Raw genomic sequence first — 6,111 nt, 5'->3', positions numbered from 1 at the left:
CTCAGTCCTGAGAATTACCCTGCCTCCTGTGGTTTTTTTGGTTTGGTTTGGTTTTTTTTTTACTTTTTCGGTGTAACTTCAGTTTTTGCTACACTGTGTAGATCTTCACATTGGAGACATTATGGCTGCAACATACCCATTTGTTTCTTTTGCTGTCAAGCCTTTGAAGGATATTGCTCACTCCACCCTCCTACTCCTGTTCTTAGAGTCTGTCGCTCTCAGTCGCTATTAAAGTTGGTGGTGTTCGTGCGTCCAAATGGGCTTCAGGTGTCACCGAGTCACCTACGCGTTCTTGAATCCTTCAAGTTTCTTGTGATCCTTTGGTTTAGCCAACTTAGCTCCGCTCTGTACTTTATAATTTTATTCTGTCCCTGTTTTATTGCCTTAGCCACAAATTGTGGTCCTCTTTTGTATATTTTATGTATAAAACACAAAGTTGAATCCCAACTATTTTTAAGACAAAAGTCTGTTAAAACTTTTTTTATTGTAAAGAATATTTATTATGTGAATCTCTATTATTTTATGATATTTATTGCAAAAGACTGAAAATGTACTCATGTCTGAATATAACAAAATATCAATACTTAACAAAATAAGGATGACACGAAGAAAGTACATATGTTAACTATAATGCAGAAAATATATTAATTAATGAAAATGGCTCTTGAGTTCTTTTGTTACCATGACAGGTTGTGAGCGACGTACGCAATATTGCCGGGTTGTTGGGGTTTCTCCTCCTCGCTGTCTATCAGGTAGCAAAGACCTTCCTATTGATACTTGAAAACCACTAGTCTGTGCTCTAGTTTAGTTTACCTAATTTTGAGTTTGCTAACGATATACCCAGTAAGTTTTTTGCTATGGGATATTTAATACAATTGAATGTATGCGTCGTGCTTAACAGCGCCAGGAAGCGTAGCCCCTATTTATTTGCCAAAGCTTTTGGAAATACAGTTGTGGAGGAGGAAACCGTAACTCCAAGGGGTTTGTTTTGGTTTGGGGTTGTTTTTTTTTTTTTTCTGTTTCCTAAAGAATACCAAATTAATATGTAAACCTATTTTGAATTTGCCTATCTAGAGCTTCTTGGCTGGTTCAGTTGTACGTCAGCTGAAGTAATGAATCTATCAAGCTCAAATCTAAATAAAACGCAAGAGGCAGGATAAAAAAAATCACGGTTGCGTTGCTGTAGTTTGCAAGCTCTGAAATTTGGCTCTGTGTGTGCGTGTTTGTGCCTATGCCTACGCCCTGTTTGGTTCTCTTCCCATACGTTTTCCCAATGTCAACTGAATCTATCTGCTGTCTTTAATTTAAAGGCTCTTAAGGGTGACCCAAGTGTCACAGCTACTTGTGGCCGTTTAACGCGTATTCAACAAAAAAGCTTTTCATTAAGTGTGAATGGGGAAACCTCATTCTTCTGTCCTGTGGGTCAAGGCTAACATGGCAATTCTTCAGGAGTAAAAAGTTTATTAAACGGATGTAATTCCACATGGTGTTCAGAGTAAGTGGTTCTAGAGAAACCCTGCTCTAAGAGCGCAGTCACAGCTTGACAAATGTGTCCTATCTTGCATTTTGAAGTCCCGCTGCTTCGAATTGCCATATTCAAGCTGTTGTGACTCCTAGCGTATTGGTGATTTGAATAAGCTCGGCTTTTGTAGTTAACTCCGTCAAAGCTGCTCCAGTGTATCATATAACGAGCTGACCGAAAAGTTGCGTTCTTTATTACATGGCACGGATGACTTCTGTGAGGTATGAAGTGAAAGCATCATCTGGCTACATCTAGGAAACCCCTTGCTTTGCAGCGTGTGGTTGGTGACACTGCTCTCCCAGCCTTGGTGTGACAAAAACGGCCGGCTGGGAGGCTCAGTGAACATATATGACGTCTGCTGTCCAAGATGTATTCTTCATGAGATGAAGCAAAGCCAAGAGAAGAATGTTTCTGAGGAGCGGGCGACTTGCTTTGCGCTCTTCTCCTATCACCGAGGCTTCTCTAGCGGTGACAGCTGCAAACAGCCCTTGGGAGACAATGAGATCCTTGTCGAGCCGTCACCCGTGGTCAGATGTGGCCGTCTCTAAGGCTGCGCACTGACACTCGGAAATACCGAGCCATCTGCCCTTTCATAACTGGATACAATCCAGCTCTGTGCTGAGTAAGTTTGCTCGAAGGGTGTTGGTTATTCCTCTTCGAGAAAACCCGTTACTGCTTATCTGTCTCTTTTTTTTTTTTTTTTTTCTTTTTTTTTTCAGCCAGGTGACTTGCATGGGGGTTTGGTTTGGTTCCTAGCAGTAGAGAAGAAAGCCCAAAGGACCCACACGTATTCTGTCTTTTCATGATTTTCTTCCACCAGGAGCTGTGTTACAGCACTGCTTCAGATTTGTCTAAAAAAAAACCCAAAACAAATCAACAAAACCTACGCTCTGGTTAGTCACACTAATGCTGCCTTTGCTAAGTAAACTTTGGGAATAACTCCAGGTTGCAGTTCCTTAGGAGGAGAATTTGACTTTGACCCACGCAGCAATGAGAAGATACCAGTCCCTTGTGTGTCTTAAGTGGTGTTCTAATCGAGAGAAGACAGTGTTAGAGCGATGAGAATGATGGGTTTGTTCTTGGGTTAGATGCTGTACCGTTTGTACTTAATACACCTCTATATATTTGCGCTCGCTTTCAGGTCCCCTGGAGCGTCGGGACGTTGCCTTGTGCTATGGAAGTGACTGTGACTTCTTTCAGGCAGATGGATTTTGTGGTGTAGAACCACGCAAGATTGCATAGGAGAGCAAATGAATGTCTTTCCAGTGGGGAAAAAAATTGATCAAGCTTGACAGATGCATGAAGTAAGCCTCTGCGGCTCAAAGGGACAGAAGTTATTTTAAATGTCCTCTAAGTGGTCGGTCACTCTAATCTGTTCTGTTTTCTACACTAGAGCAACTGGAGCAACCATCTAGAGAGACTGTATTTTGGTGTAAGGGGGGGTTGCTGAAGGCTAATGAGATTTTTGGCGATTAGGAGACTGAAGTGCAGATTTCAGTTCCCCAACCCAAAATTTGTTGGTGGGCCGTTCAGGTTGCTTGCTACGTGGCCAGAGTGTCAGAGGTCCTATTGCCATGTTGACCGTAAAAATTATTTCTTAAGCATTTTCAGATAGCTTTGAGCTCTTCTTCTGAAAAATAAAGAGAACTCCGTATGAAACGATTGTGTAGTTAGGCGATAAGTTCAGCTGACCCACTAACCTAATTGTACAGGTCGGTGATGGATTTGGACAAGCCTGCCATCTGGGTACACACAGCGGAGTCCCGAAACTTGTCGTGTAAGGTCTGGGGTGAAAGGAAAAGGGAAGTCCCTCTGGTGAGCCAGAACTCAGGTCTCGGTGTGCATAGTGTCTTGAAACTTGTGGTAAGAGATGAGTTTTGGAAACAGATGGTAAGTAAGTTTCCAGGTTCCCTGCTGGAGGAATGCATTGCTGGGGTGGGAATTTGAGGGCGTTGGGGTGGTTCTCTCAAGACGGCTTCGTTACGCTAATGCTCGTGTGGATGATGGCGTTATCCAAGGGGGGGTAATGCTCAACAAATGAAAAGTACGTGCTCTTGTTTATGGCCCCATATCATAAAGACAGGTGGGAGAGGATTAGCTCCTCCGTCTGTGATAAAGCAAATCTGTTAAGAGGGATTAAACGGGCTAGATGAAGTGGTTTAATGGCCTTATACGAAGTAATAGATTTTTGTCCTGGAGGAATGTTCAGGACTCACTGATACTTCTGTATTTCTTGTTCTGCTAAAATTACCTCCAAATTTCTATGGAATCCTGATTAGTTGTTGGCTTTCTTCCAGCTGGAGCATTTGTGTCAGTCATGGCGGTGCTTCAAAAAACCAGGAATAAAATTTTTGTTCTGCTATCGCACAGCGGGATTTACCAGCCTTACACCGTGCATGGGTTGCACAGGTCTTGTTCTGATCAGCCTGCGTCAGCGCGCGAGTCGCTGTTGGGGCAATGATTTTAGGAATCATTTGTACTTCCTCGCTGTGCTTGGTTTTCACCTTTCCTTCGCTGACGGGAGCAGCCAAAGCATGGCTTCTACCCTCGGCAATGAGTTCCCTAGCCATATGGGGCCTGTGTTAACAAGCTTTATACTTACTGGAAGGATCTATTCAAAAAACTTCTAGGCTACCCAGAAAGTTTCCTTCACCATGTTCTGCTTCCACGTTAGAGCATAGACCAGGGCTGTCACCGGTACCCGGGACTGATGTCGGGACAAGGATGGTCTGCAAGCTGGGCAGCAAGCACAGCCCACCGATCAGCTCTCCAGTGCCGCCTCAGCGTTTAAAAATCCCAGCGCCGAGTTACTCCAGCTCTTTGTGCACCCTTGCGCTGTAAGTTGAGGGCTCTTGCAGCACGCGTCCTCACCACCAGCCACGGTGCAAAACGTTTTGGCCCTCGCCAAGCATTTGCAAGCGGCGTAGATCCTACCGTGATGACCATGAATCTTTTGGGCTGCATTTGCTGTGCCTCTGTGTCCGTGTGCCTGCTTTGAAATGAGCTTTGTTTTTCACGTAGACAGGTAGCGCTGCGTAGGAACTCATTTGCTCTCGCTTCAACTCGACTGGGAACACCCCGCGAGGCCTCTATGCGTGTATTCTGTTGGATAACTGTGTTTCTTGGCTGGAGTGTTAAATCCAAACGCAGTGCCTGGTAAAGGCTTAAGGAGGAATACGGCCATACTGGCCACCGCATCAGAAGCCAACGCAGTCGGAACGAAGCGTTATTCCTGGAGTGGCATTTACTGCTCAGTTTATATTTGTGATAAAGAGATGCAGCGCTGTTGTTTTTCCCCGGTAAAATGCTTGCGGCTGCCACGGCTTCACGTCTGGTGAAGGTGTCTTGAGACGAGATGCTTCCTCATTTACCTATTAGTAAATACCAACACGGGACAGATTCCCTGCAGACCACACAGGGCCTTATTTCTTAGGTTTAAGGCTATAGGGGTGAAACCCTGGTCTTCCTGAATAACTTTTAATTTTTAGCTTCAAAAAAGGACCAGAAATTCACCGGGATCTTTCACTATTCCTGACAATATTGTAAAAGCAAGAGGAACAGCGTACTTCCAGGGGAACGGCATTGCTGGGCGTATGACAAAATGGGCCACCTTCAGCTCGAAAATGGAATTGTTGCGAATTGCTCTTTTTTTGAAGAAAAGAAACATTTGTTTTAGTCCTTAGGGAAAGGTGTGCCTGAGAGCCGTGCCCCTCTGGCATTGCAAGGACGCCCTGTTTTGTAAACCTTTGTATACGCCTACAGCGCTACCCATCTGCGAACAAATATCCTAGGGGACGCGTTGTCAAAAGGCACCAGCATTCGACAGAGGCTCTACCCCAAAGGGGCTGAACCCCTTTGTGTGTGTGCAGTGAGGAGCACAATGGGACCCCCATCCTGCCTGACCCTCCAGGGTCGCTACTGTAGCACGACTGGTTCTGTACCACCCAATATTTCTTCTGAATGAAGTTGATGCATTTACACCCGGGATTAAGTTGGCCGGGCCACGGCGTACTTAGGCTAATGCAAGCCATTCTGAACGGACTCGATACCGGCGGTAGGGTTTTCTCCTTGTTTTCTTTCTTGTTTCTATAAACTGGGTTGGTTAATGCAGCACACTGTCTTATGGACGCCCAGCATTCGTAAGGCTAGGTATGTTCTTCGTCTAGATGATAAAGTAAATGTGAGAAGTAGCGGGAATACGCTAAACGTACGCTAAAATTACACCACTGATTAACTACTGAATGGATATTTTTAACATGAAATCGCCTGTGTTGTGGCGCATGCTTCAGCTTCCAAACCACCTGACAGTTCTTCCAGTGCCATGAGGATTCCTCTTCCACGATTTAAGCAGGAGGAAAAGCTGAAAGTTACCCGGCCTGGCAAAGGTCCTCTCCGAAGTATCGTTTCTTGTGTGGCGTTCTATTTGATGCTTTTGGATCAGTGCACTCTATGAGTAGGACACTTGAAAATGAAAATGAGTAAACTAGTTGCCTGGAAGGACGGGGGGGAAGTGCTGGGGCTTTTCTTTAACTTGGACACTGGGAGATTGCACGGTGCTGCCTTCTTAATATCAAGGTCTCCCAGCTGCC

Source organism: Egretta garzetta, unplaced genomic scaffold (assembly GCF_000687185.1).
Source record: "Egretta garzetta isolate BGI_Z169 unplaced genomic scaffold, ASM68718v1 scaffold467, whole genome shotgun sequence".
NCBI lineage: Eukaryota > Metazoa > Chordata > Aves > Pelecaniformes > Ardeidae > Egretta > Egretta garzetta.
This window is presented reverse-complemented; position numbering follows the sequence as displayed.